General features: G+C 35.6%; 13 non-coding genes across 13 annotated transcripts; all 13 read right to left on the bottom strand.

Moving 5' to 3' along the window:
• Positions 1–744: 744 nt before the first annotated feature.
• On the bottom strand, positions 745–883 carry LOC143081208 (U4 spliceosomal RNA). The gene has a single exon (XR_012979937.1). It is a non-coding gene; the product is annotated as a U4 spliceosomal RNA (small nuclear RNA).
• A 921-nt stretch (positions 884–1,804) lies between these two features.
• On the bottom strand, positions 1,805–1,943 carry LOC143081207 (U4 spliceosomal RNA). Its single transcript, XR_012979936.1, has one exon. It is a non-coding gene; the product is annotated as a U4 spliceosomal RNA (small nuclear RNA).
• A 922-nt stretch (positions 1,944–2,865) lies between these two features.
• On the bottom strand, positions 2,866–3,004 carry LOC143081206 (U4 spliceosomal RNA). Its single transcript, XR_012979935.1, has one exon. It is a non-coding gene; the product is annotated as a U4 spliceosomal RNA (small nuclear RNA).
• A 921-nt stretch (positions 3,005–3,925) lies between these two features.
• Positions 3,926–4,064, bottom strand: LOC143081204 (U4 spliceosomal RNA). The gene has a single exon (XR_012979933.1). It is a non-coding gene; the product is annotated as a U4 spliceosomal RNA (small nuclear RNA).
• Positions 4,065–4,986: 922 nt separating this feature from the next.
• Positions 4,987–5,125, bottom strand: LOC143081203 (U4 spliceosomal RNA). The gene has a single exon (XR_012979932.1). It is a non-coding gene; the product is annotated as a U4 spliceosomal RNA (small nuclear RNA).
• A 921-nt stretch (positions 5,126–6,046) lies between these two features.
• Positions 6,047–6,186, bottom strand: LOC143081216 (U4 spliceosomal RNA). The gene has a single exon (XR_012979944.1). It is a non-coding gene; the product is annotated as a U4 spliceosomal RNA (small nuclear RNA).
• Positions 6,187–7,107: 921 nt separating this feature from the next.
• On the bottom strand, positions 7,108–7,246 carry LOC143081202 (U4 spliceosomal RNA). Its single transcript, XR_012979931.1, has one exon. It is a non-coding gene; the product is annotated as a U4 spliceosomal RNA (small nuclear RNA).
• A 922-nt stretch (positions 7,247–8,168) lies between these two features.
• On the bottom strand, positions 8,169–8,307 carry LOC143081201 (U4 spliceosomal RNA). The gene has a single exon (XR_012979930.1). It is a non-coding gene; the product is annotated as a U4 spliceosomal RNA (small nuclear RNA).
• Positions 8,308–9,229: 922 nt separating this feature from the next.
• On the bottom strand, positions 9,230–9,368 carry LOC143081200 (U4 spliceosomal RNA). Its single transcript, XR_012979929.1, has one exon. It is a non-coding gene; the product is annotated as a U4 spliceosomal RNA (small nuclear RNA).
• A 921-nt stretch (positions 9,369–10,289) lies between these two features.
• Positions 10,290–10,428, bottom strand: LOC143081199 (U4 spliceosomal RNA). The gene has a single exon (XR_012979928.1). It is a non-coding gene; the product is annotated as a U4 spliceosomal RNA (small nuclear RNA).
• A 921-nt stretch (positions 10,429–11,349) lies between these two features.
• LOC143081198 (U4 spliceosomal RNA) lies at positions 11,350–11,488 on the bottom strand. The gene has a single exon (XR_012979927.1). It is a non-coding gene; the product is annotated as a U4 spliceosomal RNA (small nuclear RNA).
• Positions 11,489–12,410: 922 nt separating this feature from the next.
• On the bottom strand, positions 12,411–12,549 carry LOC143081197 (U4 spliceosomal RNA). The gene has a single exon (XR_012979926.1). It is a non-coding gene; the product is annotated as a U4 spliceosomal RNA (small nuclear RNA).
• Positions 12,550–13,471: 922 nt separating this feature from the next.
• Positions 13,472–13,610, bottom strand: LOC143081196 (U4 spliceosomal RNA). Its single transcript, XR_012979925.1, has one exon. It is a non-coding gene; the product is annotated as a U4 spliceosomal RNA (small nuclear RNA).
• Between the last annotated feature and the right edge of the window lie 306 nt (positions 13,611–13,916).

The following is a 13,916-nucleotide window of genomic DNA, read 5'->3' as shown; positions in this document are numbered from 1 at the left end:
ACGGCTGTTATAGTTGAGAAAACACAAGTTTGCATAGTGGCTATATTAATGGGGAGATAATCTCTCAGTAAACTACGTAGGGTATACGCATATATACGATCTCTCAGGTGGATGGACGGATTGGTGTTTAACGTCCAGTGGTGAATATTACATGCATATCAGGATAAGAAGACGGAAATACGTGAATTTTAAGATCTTTTAGCGATAGTTTACGACAATTTGTACATTTGTCGATAAAATCTGCACTGAAGCAATATATAAAAAAAACTATTCATATTTTGATTTTAATGATTCATTGTTTTAAAAAGGGGGAGGGGCTGTTAAGTTCGGATATTTTCCTAGATGTAATGCTCCTAGTCAATTACAATCTATCAAAACCACCAAAAGTGGCATTCATTCTTCAAAACAGATGAGGAAAATGATGAAAATGATGAAATCGTTTGTATTATAATGATTTGATGCATCAAAACCGTGTTTGTCATTTTCACATGTTCAGTCACAACACTCACTGGTCAGGAGGATGTAGATGATATAGATCAACCTAGAAAATGTTGAGTACTTCAATGCACCTCATTGAACCTAAAAGAATGAGATCCTGCGAATTTGTGTTTCGCCAAATTGTGTCATCTGATCATTAGATTTATCTAGTAAAAGAAAATTACTTGAATACTACTTTAGCATTTTGTCATATGTTTCAAAGCAGTTGGTTTGGTCGACTTTTCTTTATTTAATTGTGTATCATTGCCTCCGTAGAGGCGTTCAGAAATTGCGACTGCTGCCGTATTTCAGGCATCAGCGCGGGGTATTGGGTATAGTTTTCAACTAGCAATAACCACGCCTCGGATAAACCTCATCGGCTATGGTACCGCCACTGCGCAAAGCTAATGAATAACGTACAGTGTACACTGTTTGTTTTAAACTACATTTACTTTATCAAAGGTATTCTAGTAATTTTATTCCGTGCAAAATTTTGGGTAGCTGACATTGTTCTACCTTTTGTACTTGGCATTAATTTACATTTGAAAGAGGTTCATCCTTTTTGATGTTCACTGAAATGACAAACGGCTGTTATAGTTGAGAAAACACAAGTTTGCATAGTGGCTATATTAATGGGGAGATAATCTCTCAGTAAACTACGTAGGGTATACGCATATATACGATCTCTCAGGTGGATGGACGGATTGGTGTTTAACGTCCAGTGGTGAATATTACATGCATATCAGGATAAGAAGACGGAAATACGTGAATTTTAAGATCTTTTAGCGATAGTTTACGACAATTTGTACATTTGTCGATAAAATCTGCACTGAAGCAATATATAAAAAAACTATTCATATTTTGATTTTAATGATTCATTGTTTTAAAAAGGGGGAGGGGCTGTTAAGTTCGGATATTTTCCTAGATGTAATGCTCCTAGTCAATTACAATCTATCAAAACCACCAAAAGTGGCATTCATTCTTCAAAACAGATGAGGAAAATGATGAAAATGATGAAATCGTTTGTATTATAATGATTTGATGCATCAAAACCGTGTTTGTCATTTTCACATGTTCAGTCACAACACTCACTGGTCAGGAGGATGTAGATGATATAGATCAACCTAGAAAATGTTGAGTACTTCAATGCACCTCATTGAACCTAAAAGAATGAGATCCTGCGAATTTGTGTTTCGCCAAATTGTGTCATCTGATCATTAGATTTATCTAGTAAAAGAAAATTACTTGAATACTACTTTAGCATTTTGTCATATGTTTCAAAGCAGTTGGTTTGGTCGACTTTTCTTTATTTAATTGTGTATCATTGCCTCCGTAGAGGCGTTCAGAAATTGCGACTGCTGCCGTATTTCAGGCATCAGCGCGGGGTATTGGGTATAGTTTTCAACTAGCAATAACCACGCCTCGGATAAACCTCATCGGCTATGGTACCGCCACTGCGCAAAGCTAATGAATAACGTACAGTGTACACTGTTTGTTTTAAACTACATTTACTTTACCAAAGGTATTCTAGTAATTTTATTCCGTGCAAAATTTTGGGTAGCTGACATTGTTCTACCTTTTGTACTTGGCATTAATTTACATTTGAAAGAGGTTCATCCTTTTTGATGTTCACTGAAATGACAAACGGCTGTTATAGTTGAGAAAACACAAGTTTGCATAGTGGCTATATTAATGGGGAGATAATCTCTCAGTAAACTACGTAGGGTATACGCATATATACGATCTCTCAGGTGGATGGACGGATTGGTGTTTAACGTCCAGTGGTGAATATTACATGCATATCAGGATAAGAAGACGGAAATACGTGAATTTTAAGATCTTTTAGCGATAGTTTACGACAATTTGTACATTTGTCGATAAAATCTGCACTGAAGCAATATATAAAAAAAACTATTCATATTTTGATTTTAATGATTCATTGTTTTAAAAAGGGGGAGGGGCTGTTAAGTTCGGATATTTTCCTAGATGTAATGCTCCTAGTCAATTACAATCTATCAAAACCACCAAAAGTGGCATTCATTCTTCAAAACAGATGAGGAAAATGATGAAAATGATGAAATCGTTTGTATTATAATGATTTGATGCATCAAAACCGTGTTTGTCATTTTCACATGTTCAGTCACAACACTCACTGGTCAGGAGGATGTAGATGATATAGATCAACCTAGAAAATGTTGAGTACTTCAATGCACCTCATTGAACCTAAAAGAATGAGATCATGCGAATTTGTGTTTCGCCAAATTGTGTCATCTGATCATTAGATTTATCTAGTAAAAGAAAATTACTTGAATACTACTTTAGCATTTTGTCATATGTTTCAAAGCAGTTGGTTTGGTCGACTTTTCTTTATTTAATTGTGTATCATTGCCTCCGTAGAGGCGTTCAGAAATTGCGACTGCTGCCGTATTTCAGGCATCAGCGCGGGGTATTGGGTATAGTTTTCAACTAGCAATAACCACGCCTCGGATAAACCTCATCGGCTATGGTACCGCCACTGCGCAAAGCTAATGAATAACGTACAGTGTACACTGTTTGTTTTAAACTACATTTACTTTATCAAAGGTATTCTAGTAATTTTATTCCGTGCAAAATTTTGGGTAGCTGACATTGTTCTACCTTTTGTACTTGGCATTAATTTACATTTGAAAGAGGTTCATCCTTTTTGATGTTCACTGAAATGACAAACGGCTGTTATAGTTGAGAAAACACAAGTTTGCATAGTGGCTATATTAATGGGGAGATAATCTCTCAGTAAACTACGTAGGGTATACGCATATATACGATCTCTCAGGTGGATGGACGGATTGGTGTTTAACGTCCAGTGGTGAATATTACATGCATATCAGGATAAGAAGACGGAAATACGTGAATTTTAAGATCTTTTAGCGATAGTTTACGACAATTTGTACATTTGTCGATAAAATCTGCACTGAAGCAATATATAAAAAAAACTATTCATATTTTGATTTTAATGATTCATTGTTTTAAAAAGGGGGAGGGGCTGTTAAGTTCGGATATTTTCCTAGATGTAATGCTCCTAGTCAATTACAATCTATCAAAACCACCAAAAGTGGCATTCATTCTTCAAAACAGATGAGGAAAATGATGAAAATGATGAAATCGTTTGTATTATAATGATTTGATGCATCAAAACCGTGTTTGTCATTTTCACATGTTCAGTCACAACACTCACTGGTCAGGAGGATGTAGATGATATAGATCAACCTAGAAAATGTTGAGTACTTCAATGCACCTCATTGAACCTAAAAGAATGAGATCCTGCGAATTTGTGTTTCGCCAAATTGTGTCATCTGATCATAGATTTATCTAGTAAAAGAAAATTACTTGAATACTACTTTAGCATTTTGTCATATGTTTCAAAGCAGTTGGTTTGGTCGACTTTTCTTTATTTAATTGTGTATCATTGCCTCCGTAGAGGCGTTCAGAAATTGCGACTGCTGCCGTATTTCAGGCATCAGCGCGGGGTATTGGGTATAGTTTTCAACTAGCAATAACCACGCCTCGGATAAACCTCATCGGCTATGGTACCGCCACTGCGCAAAGCTAATGATTAACGTACAGTGTACACTGTTTGTTTTAAACTACATTTACTTTATCAAAGGTATTCTAGTAATTTTATTCCGTGCAAAATTTTGGGTAGCTGACATTGTTCTACCTTTTGTACTTGGCATTAATTTACATTTGAAAGAGGTTCATCCTTTTTGATGTTCACTGAAATGACAAACGGCTGTTATAGTTGAGAAAACACAAGTTTGCATAGTGGCTATATTAATGGGGAGATAATCTCTCAGTAAACTACGTAGGGTATACGCATATATACGATCTCTCAGGTGGATGGACGGATTGGTGTTTAACGTCCAGTGGTGAATATTACATGCATATCAGGATAAGAAGACGGAAATACGTGAATTTTAAGATCTTTTAGCGATAGTTTACGACAATTTGTACATTTGTCGATAAAATCTGCACTGAAGCAATATATAAAAAAAACTATTCATATTTTGATTTTAATGATTCATTGTTTTAAAAAGGGGGAGGGGCTGTTAAGTTCGGATATTTTCCTAGATGTAATGCTCCTAGTCAATTACAATCTATCAAAACCACCAAAAGTGGCATTCATTCTTCAAAACAGATGAGGAAAATGATGAAAATGATGAAATCGTTTGTATTATAATGATTTGATGCATCAAAACCGTGTTTGTCATTTTCACATGTTCAGTCACAACACTCACTGGTCAGGAGGATGTAGATGATATAGATCAACCTAGAAAATGTTGAGTACTTCAATGCACCTCATTGAACCTAAAAGAATGAGATCATGCGAATTTGTGTTTCGCCAAATTGTGTCATCTGATCATTAGATTTATCTAGTAAAAGAAAATTACTTGAATACTACTTTAGCATTTTGTCATATGTTTCAAAGCAGTTGGTTTGGTCGACTTTTCTTTATTTAATTGTGTATCATTGCCTCCGTAGAGGCGTTCAGAAATTGCGACTGCTGCCGTATTTCAGGCATCAGCGCGGGGTATTGGGTATAGTTTTCAACTAGCAATAACCACGCCTCGGATAAACCTCATCGGCTATGGTACCGCCACTGCGCAAAGCTAATGAATAACGTACAGTGTACACTGTTTGTTTTAAACTACATTTACTTTATCAAAGGTATTCTAGTAATTTTATTCCGTGCAAAATTTTGGGTAGCTGACATTGTTCTACCTTTTGTACTTGGCATTAATTTACATTTGAAAGAGGTTCATCCTTTTTGATGTTCACTGAAATGACAAACGGCTGTTATAGTTGAGAAAACACAAGTTTGCATAGTGGCTATATTAATGGGGAGATAATCTCTCAGTAAACTACGTAGGGTATACGCATATATACGATCTCTCAGGTGGATGGACGGATTGGTGTTTAACGTCCAGTGGTGAATATTACATGCATATCAGGATAAGAAGACGGAAATACGTGAATTTTAAGATCTTTTAGCGATAGTTTACGACAATTTGTACATTTGTCGATAAAATCTGCACTGAAGCAATATATAAAAAAAACTATTCATATTTTGATTTTAATGATTCATTGTTTTAAAAAGGGGGAGGGGCTGTTAAGTTCGGATATTTTCCTAGATGTAATGCTCCTAGTCAATTACAATCTATCAAAACCACCAAAAGTGGCATTCATTCTTCAAAACAGATGAGGAAAATGATGAAAATGATGAAATCGTTTGTATTATAATGATTTGATGCATCAAAACCGTGTTTGTCATTTTCACATGTTCAGTCACAACACTCACTGGTCAGGAGGATGTAGATGATATAGATCAACCTAGAAAATGTTGAGTACTTCAATGCACCTCATTGAACCTAAAAGAATGAGATCCTGCGAATTTGTGTTTCGCCAAATTGTGTCATCTGATCATAGATTTATCTAGTAAAAGAAAATTACTTGAATACTACTTTAGCATTTTGTCATATGTTTCAAAGCAGTTGGTTTGGTCGACTTTTCTTTATTTAATTGTGTATCATTGCCTCCGTAGAGGCGTTCAAGAAATTGCGACTGCTGCCGTATTTCAGGCATCAGCGCGGGGTATTGGGTATAGTTTTCAACTAGCAATAACCACGCCTCGGATAAACCTCATCGGCTATGGTACCGCCACTGCGCAAAGCTAATGATTAACGTACAGTGTACACTGTTTGTTTTAAACTACATTTACTTTATCAAAGGTATTCTAGTAATTTTATTCCGTGCAAAATTTTGGGTAGCTGACATTGTTCTACCTTTTGTACTTGGCATTAATTTACATTTGAAAGAGGTTCATCCTTTTTGATGTTCACTGAAATGACAAACGGCTGTTATAGTTGAGAAAACACAAGTTTGCATAGTGGCTATATTAATGGGGAGATAATCTCTCAGTAAACTACGTAGGGTATACGCATATATACGATCTCTCAGGTGGATGGACGGATTGGTGTTTAACGTCCAGTGGTGAATATTACATGCATATCAGGATAAGAAGACGGAAATACATGAATTTTAAGATCTTTTAGGGATAGTTTACGACAATTTGTACATTTGTCGATAAAATCTGCACTGAAGCAATATATAAAAAAAACTATTCATATTTTGATTTTAATGATTCATTGTTTTAAAAAGGGGAGGGGCTGTTAAGTTAGGATATTTTCCTAGATGTAATGCTCCTAGTCAATTACAATCTATCAAAACCACCAAAAGTGGCATTCATTCTTCAAAACAGATGAGGAAAATGATGAAAATGATGAAATCGTTTGTATTATAATGATTTGATGCATCAAAACCGTGTTTGTCATTTTCACATGTTCAGTCACAACACTCACTGGTCAGGAGGATGTAGATGATATAGATCAACCTAGAAAATGTTGAGTACTTCAATGCACCTCATTGAACCTAAAAGAATGAGATCATGCGAATTTGTGTTTCGCCAAATTGTGTCATCTAATCATTAGATTTATCTAGTAAAAGAAAATTACTTGAATACTACTTTAGCATTTTGTCATATGTTTCAAAGCAGTTGGTTTGGTCGACTTTTCTTTATTTAATTGTGTATCATTGCCTCCGTAGAGGCGTTCAGAAATTGCGACTGCTGCCGTATTTCAGGCATCAGCGCGGGGTATTGGGTATAGTTTTCAACTAGCAATAACCACGCCTCGGATAAACCTCATCGGCTATGGTACCGCCACTGCGCAAAGCTAATGAATAACGTACAGTGTACACTGTTTGTTTTAAACTACATTTACTTTATCAAAGGTATTCTAATAATTTTATTCCGTGCAAAATTTTGGGTAGCTGACATTGTTCTACCTTTTGTACTTGGCATTAATTTACATTTGAAAGAGGTTCATCCTTTTTGATGTTCACTGAAATGACAAACGGCTGTTATAGTTGAGAAAACACAAGTTTGCATAGTGGCTATATTAATGGGGAGATAATCTCTCAGTAAAATACGTAGGGTATACGCATATATACGATCTCTCAGGTGGATGGACGGATTGGTGTTTAACGTCCAGTGGTGAATATTACATGCATATCAGGATAAGAAGACGGAAATACGTGAATTTTAAGATCTTTTAGCGATAGTTTACGACAATTTGTACATTTGTCGATAAAATCTGCACTGAAGCAATATATAAAAAAAACTATTCATATTTTGATTTTAATGATTCATTGTTTTAAAAAGGGGGAGGGGCTGTTAAGTTCGGATATTTTCCTAGATGTAATGCTCCTAGTCAATTACAATCTATCAAAACCACCAAAAGTGGCATTCATTCTTCAAAACAGATGAGGAAAATGATGAAAATGATGAAATCGTTTGTATTATAATGATTTGATGCATCAAAACCGTGTTTGTCATTTTCACATGTTCAGTCACAACACTCACTGGTCAGGAGGATGTAGATGATATAGATCAACCTAGAAAATGTTGAGTACTTCAATGCACCTCATTGAACCTAAAAGAATGAGATCATGCGAATTTGTGTTTCGCCAAATTGTGTCATCTGATCATTAGATTTATCTAGTAAAAGAAAATTACTTGAATACTACTTTAGCATTTTGTCATATGTTTCAAAGCAGTTGGTTTGGTCGACTTTTCTTTATTTAATTGTGTATCATTGCCTCCGTAGAGGCGTTCAGAAATTGCGACTGCTGCCGTATTTCAGGCATCAGCGCGGGGTATTGGGTATAGTTTTCAACTAGCAATAACCACGCCTCGGATAAACCTCATCGGCTATGGTACCGCCACTGCGCAAAGCTAATGAATAACGTACAGTGTACACTGTTTGTTTTAAACTACATTTACTTTATCAAAGGTATTCTAGTAATTTTATTCCGTGCAAAATTTTGGGTAGCTGACATTGTTCTACCTTTTGTACTTGGCATTAATTTACATTTGAAAGAGGTTCATCCTTTTTGATGTTCACTGAAATGACAAACGGCTGTTATAGTTGAGAAAACACAAGTTTGCATAGTGGCTATATTAATGGGGAGATAATCTCTCAGTAAACTACGTAGGGTATACGCATATATACGATCTCTCAGGTGGATGGACGGATTGGTGTTTAACGTCCAGTGGTGAATATTACATGCATATCAGGATAAGAAGACGGAAATACGTGAATTTTAAGATCTTTTAGCGATAGTTTACGACAATTTGTACATTTGTCGATAAAATCTGCACTGAAGCAATATATAAAAAAAACTATTCATATTTTGATTTTAATGATTCATTGTTTTAAAAAGGGGGAGGGGCTGTTAAGTTCGGATATTTTCCTAGATGTAATGCTCCTAGTCAATTACAATCTATCAAAACCACCAAAAGTGGCATTCATTCTTCAAAACAGATGAGGAAAATGATGAAAATGATGAAATCGTTTGTATTATAATGATTTGATGCATCAAAACCGTGTTTGTCATTTTCACATGTTCAGTCACAACACTCACTGGTCAGGAGGATGTAGATGATATAGATCAACCTAGAAAATGTTGAGTACTTCAATGCACCTCATTGAACCTAAAAGAATGAGATCATGCGAATTTGTGTTTCGCCAAATTGTGTCATCTGATCATTAGATTTATCTAGTAAAAGAAAATTACTTGAATACTACTTTAGCATTTTGTCATATGTTTCAAAGCAGTTGGTTTGGTCGACTTTTCTTTATTTAATTGTGTATCATTGCCTCCGTAGAGGCGTTCAGAAATTGCGACTGCTGCCGTATTTCAGGCATCAGCGCGGGGTATTGGGTATAGTTTTCAACTAGCAATAACCACGCCTCGGATAAACCTCATCGGCTATGGTACCGCCACTGCGCAAAGCTAATGAATCACGTACAGTGTACACTGTTTGTTTTAAACTACATTTACTTTATCAAAGGTATTCTAGTAATTTTATTCCGTGCAAAATTTTGGGTAGCTGACATTGTTCTACCTTTTGTACTTGGCATTAATTTACATTTGAAAGAGGTTCATCCTTTTTGATGTTCACTGAAATGACAAACGGCTGTTATAGTTGAGAAAACACAAGTTTGCATAGTGGCTATATTAATGGGGAGATAATCTCTCAGTAAACTACGTAGGGTATACGCATATATACGATCTCTCAGGTGGATGGACGGATTGGTGTTTAACGTCCAGTGGTGAATATTACATGCATATCAGGATAAGAAGACGGAAATACGTGAATTTTAAGATCTTTTAGCGATAGTTTACGACAATTTGTACATTTGTCGATAAAATCTGCACTGAAGCAATATATAAAAAAAACTATTCATATTTTGATTTTAATGATTCATTGTTTTAAAAAGGGGGAGGGGCTGTTAAGTTCGGATATTTTCCTAGATGTAATGCTCCTAGTCAATTACAATCTATCAAAACCACCAAAAGTGGCATTCATTCTTCAAAACAGATGAGGAAAATGATGAAAATGATGAAATCGTTTGTATTATAATGATTTGATGCATCAAAACCGTGTTTGTCATTTTCACATGTTCAGTCACAACACTCACTGGTCAGGAGGATGTAGATGATATAGATCAACCTAGAAAATGTTGAGTACTTCAATGCACCTCATTGAACCTAAAAGAATGAGATCCTGCGAATTTGTGTTTCGCCAAATTGTGTCATCTGATCATAGATTTATCTAGTAAAAGAAAATTACTTGAATACTACTTTAGCATTTTGTCATATGTTTCAAAGCAGTTGGTTTGGTCGACTTTTCTTTATTTAATTGTGTATCATTGCCTCCGTAGAGGCGTTCAGAAATTGCGACTGCTGCCGTATTTCAGGCATCAGCGCGGGGTATTGGGTATAGTTTTCAACTAGCAATAACCACGCCTCGGATAAACCTCATCGGCTATGGTACCGCCACTGCGCAAAGCTAATGAATAACGTACAGTGTACACTGTTTGTTTTAAACTACATTTACTTTATCAAAGGTATTCTAGTAATTTTATTCCGTGCAAAATTTTGGGTAGCTGACATTGTTCTACCTTTTGTACTTGGCATTAATTTACATTTGAAAGAGGTTCATCCTTTTTGATGTTCACTGAAATGACAAACGGCTGTTATAGTTGAGAAAACACAAGTTTGCATAGTGGCTATATTAATGGGGAGATAATCTCTCAGTAAACTACGTAGGGTATACGCATATATACGATCTCTCAGGTGGATGGACGGATTGGTGTTTAACGTCCAGTGGTGAATATTACATGCATATCAGGATAAGAAGACGGAAATACATGAATTTTAAGATCTTTTAGGGATAGTTTACGACAATTTGTACATTTGTCGATAAAATCTGCACTGAAGCAATATATAAAAAAAACTATTCATATTTTGATTTTAATGATTCATTGTTTTAAAAAGGGGAGGGGCTGTTAAGTTAGGATATTTTCCTAGATGTAATGCTCCTAGTCAATTACAATCTATCAAAACCACCAAAAGTGGCATTCATTCTTCAAAACAGATGAGGAAAATGATGAAAATGATGAAATCGTTTGTATTATAATGATTTGATGCATCAAAACCGTGTTTGTCATTTTCACATGTTCAGTCACAACACTCACTGGTCAGGAGGATGTAGATGATATAGATCAACCTAGAAAATGTTGAGTACTTCAATGCACCTCATTGAACCTAAAAGAATGAGATCATGCGAATTTGTGTTTCGCCAAATTGTGTCATCTAATCATTAGATTTATCTAGTAAAAGAAAATTACTTGAATACTACTTTAGCATTTTGTCATATGTTTCAAAGCAGTTGGTTTGGTCGACTTTTCTTTATTTAATTGTGTATCATTGCCTCCGTAGAGGCGTTCAGAAATTGCGACTGCTGCCGTATTTCAGGCATCAGCGCGGGGTATTGGGTATAGTTTTCAACTAGCAATAACCACGCCTCGGATAAACCTCATCGGCTATGGTACCGCCACTGCGCAAAGCTAATGAATAACGTACAGTGTACACTGTTTGTTTTAAACTACATTTACTTTATCAAAGGTATTCTAATAATTTTATTCCGTGCAAAATTTTGGGTAGCTGACATTGTTCTACCTTTTGTACTTGGCATTAATTTACATTTGAAAGAGGTTCATCCTTTTTGATGTTCACTGAAATGACAAACGGCTGTTATAGTTGAGAAAACACAAGTTTGCATAGTGGCTATATTAATGGGGAGATAATCTCTCAGTAAACTACGTAGGGTATACGCATATATACGATCTCTCAGGTGGATGGACGGATTGGTGTTTAACGTCCAGTGGTGAATATTACATGCATATCAGGATAAGAAGACGGAAATACGTGAATTTTAAGATCTTTTAGCGATAGTTTACGACAATTTGTACATTTGTCGATAAAATCTGCACTGAAGCAATATATAAAAAAAACTATTCATATTTTGATTTTAATGATTCATTGTTTTAAAAAGGGGGAGGGGCTGTTAAGTTCGGATATTTTCCTAGATGTAATGCTCCTAGTCAATTACAATCTATCAAAACCACCAAAAGTGGCATTCATTCTTCAAAACAGATGAGGAAAATGATGAAAATGATGAAATCGTTTGTATTATAATGATTTGATGCATCAAAACCGTGTTTGTCATTTTCACATGTTCAGTCACAACACTCACTGGTCAGGAGGATGTAGATGATATAGATCAACCTAGAAAATGTTGAGTACTTCAATGCACCTCATTGAACCTAAAAGAATGAGATCATGCGAATTTGTGTTTCGCCAAATTGTGTCATCTGATCATTAGATTTATCTAGTAAAAGAAAATTACTTGAATACTACTTTAGCATTTTGTCATATGTTTCAAAGCAGTTGGTTTGGTCGACTTTTCTTTATTTAATTGTGTATCATTGCCTCCGTAGAGGCGTTCAGAAATTGCGACTGCTGCCGTATTTCAGGCATCAGCGCGGGGTATTGGGTATAGTTTTCAACTAGCAATAACCACGCCTCGGATAAACCTCATCGGCTATGGTACCGCCACTGCGCAAAGCTAATGAATAACGTACAGTGTACACTGTTTGTTTTAAACTACATTTACTTTATCAAAGGTATTCTAGTAATTTTATTCCGTGCAAAATTTTGGGTAGCTGACATTGTTCTACCTTTTGTACTTGGCATTAATTTACATTTGAAAGAGGTTCATCCTTTTTGATGTTCACTGAAATGACAAACGGCTGTTATAGTTGAGAAAACACAAGTTTGCATAGTGGCTATATTAATGGGGAGATAATCTCTCAGTAAACTACGTAGGGTATACGCATATATACGATCTCTCAGGTGGATGGACGGATTGGTGTTTAACGTCCAGTGGTGAATATTACATGCATATCAGGATAAGAAGACGGAAATACGTGAATTTTAAGATCTTTTAGCGATAGTTTACGACAATTTGTACATTTGTCGATAAAATCTGCACTGAAGCAATATATAAAAAAAACTATTCATATTTTGATTTTAATGATTCATTGTTTTAAAAAGGGGGAGGGGCTGTTAAGTTCGGATATTTTCCTAGATGTAATGCTCCTAGTCAATTACAATCTATCAAAACCACCAACAGTGGCATTCATTCTTCAAAACAGATGAGGAAAATGATGAAAATGATGAAATCGTTTGTATTATAATGATTTGATGCATCAAAACCGTGTTTGTCATTTTCACATGTTCAGTCACAACACTCACTGGTCAGGAGGATGTAGATGATATAGATCAACCTAGAAAATGTTGAGTACTTCAATGCACCTCATTGAACCTAAAAGAATGAGATCATGCGAATTTGTGTTTCGCCAAATTGTGTCATCTGATCATTAGATTTATCTAGTAAAAGAAAATTACTTGAATACTACTTTAGCATTTTGTCATATGTTTCAAAGCAGTTGGTTTGGTCGACTTTTCTTTATTTAATTGTGTATCATTGCCTCCGTAGAGGCGTTCAGAAATTGCGACTGCTGCCGTATTTCAGGCATCAGCGCGGGGTATTGGGTATAGTTTTCAACTAGCAATAACCACGCCTCGGATAAACCTCATCGGCTATGGTACCGCCACTGCGCAAAGCTAATGAATAACGTACAGTGTACACTGTTTGTTTTAAACTACATTTACTTTATCAAAGGTATTCTAGTAATTTTATTCCGTGCAAAATTTTGGGTAGCTGACATTGTTCTACCTTTTGTACTTGGCATTAATTTACATTTGAAAGAGGTTCATCCTTTTTGATGTTCACTGAAATGACAAACGGCTGTTATAGTTGAGAAAACACAAGTTTGCATAGTGGCTATATTAATGGGGAGATAATCTCTCAGTAAACTACGTAGGGTATACGCATATATACGATCTCTCAGGTGGATGGACGGATTGGTGTT

Source organism: Mytilus galloprovincialis, chromosome 6 (genome assembly GCF_965363235.1).
Source record: "Mytilus galloprovincialis chromosome 6, xbMytGall1.hap1.1, whole genome shotgun sequence".
In the NCBI taxonomy this organism is placed as follows: Eukaryota; Metazoa; Mollusca; class Bivalvia; order Mytilida; family Mytilidae; genus Mytilus; species Mytilus galloprovincialis.
The sequence above is the reverse complement of the archived record's forward strand: the minus strand, read 5'-3'. Positions and strand labels throughout refer to the sequence as shown.